General features: G+C 48.6%; 1 pseudogene; it reads left to right on the plus strand.

The window, feature by feature from the left end:
* The first annotated feature begins 779 nt into the window (after positions 1-779).
* Positions 780-1,511, plus strand: part of LOC101991824 — a 2,222-nt pseudogene continuing 1,490 nt past the window's right edge.

A 1,511-nucleotide genomic window follows, 5' to 3' on the forward strand; every position in this document is an offset into this window, starting at 1 on the left:
ACGTGTAACTATCCTAATACTAACAAAATAGGGCTTCAAACTAAAATCCAAAAGAGATAGAGAAGGACATGTTATATTCACCACAGGAAAAGCCCATCAAGATGAAGTCTCAATTCTGAACATTTATGTCCCAAATACAAGGACATCTACATTTGTAAATGAAACATTAGTAAGGCTTAAATCATACATGAAACCCCATACATTAATAGTGGGAGACTTTGACACCTCATCCTCACCACACACACACACACACACACACACACACACACACACACACACTAACTTAGAATAACCCCATGTATCTAATCGAATCACCATGGCCTAAAACTAGATTTCAACAGCAACACTAATTTCAAAAAATCCACAGAAACATGGAAATTAAGAAATGCTCACTGGAATCAACAATAGGATAAGAAAGAAACAAAGAAATCAGATTGGCCATCTTGGACCTGGCCTGTTCAGCTTCTGTGGAGGCGTAGGCAGCCGCCGCCGGGCCTTCCCTTGAGCCCCGAATCCCCTACTAGGTCGTCTAGAACAATCCCAGGCCCACTTCCTCTATCAACAACCCAACCCCACTTCCGGCTTTCGTGCCCTCTTATTGCAATAGCGCCCGGGCTTGGGGCGCGAGGAAAGAGGGGAAAAAAAGGCGGCTGGCGGGCACTCGCCTCTGTCTCCCCCTCCTCGCATGTAGCGATATGCTCAGCAGCAGCGGCCGTGCAAGCCTCTGCAAGTCCCTTTCCAAGGGAGTATGAAGAGAGTTCGTCTGTAGGGCAGGGAAGATGGAGGACAAGTGCAAACTCCAAGGTGAGATTGATCGCTGCCTCAAGAAGGTGTCCGAAGGTGTGGAGCAGTTTGAAGTTATTTGGCAAAAGCTCCACAATGCAGCCAACGCGAACCAGAAAGAAAAGTATGAGGCTGACCTAAAGAAGGAGATTAAGAAGCTACAACGGCTGAGGGACCAGATCAAGACATGGGTAGCATCCAACGAGATCAAGGACAAAAGGCAGCTTATCGAAAACCGCAAGCTCATTGAAACGCAAATGGAACGGTTCAAAGTTGTGGAATGAGAGACCAAAACCAAAGCTTATAGCAAGGGGGGCCTAGGTCTGGCTCAGAAGGTGGACCCTGCTCAGAAGGAGAAGGAAGAGGTTGGCCAGTGGCTCACGAACACCATTGACACCCTAAATATGCAGGTGGACCAGTTTGAGAATGAGGTGGAGTCACTGTCGGTACAGACACACAAGAAGAAGGGCGACAAGGATAAGCAGGACCGGATTGAGGGCTTGAAGCGGCACATCGAAAAACACCGCTACCATGTACGCATGCTGGAGACCATTCTGCGCATGCTGGACAATGACTCCATCCTGGTTGACGCCATCCGAAAGATCAAGGATGACGTGGAGTACTACGTAGACTCATCCCAGGACCCTGACTTTGAAGAGAACGATTCCTCTATGACGACCTGGACCTCGAGGACATTCCACAGGAGCTGGTCGCCACCTCCCCACCCA

Source organism: Microtus ochrogaster, unplaced genomic scaffold (assembly GCF_000317375.1).
Source record: "Microtus ochrogaster isolate Prairie Vole_2 unplaced genomic scaffold, MicOch1.0 UNK107, whole genome shotgun sequence".
Classification (NCBI taxonomy): Eukaryota; Metazoa; Chordata; class Mammalia; order Rodentia; family Cricetidae; genus Microtus; species Microtus ochrogaster.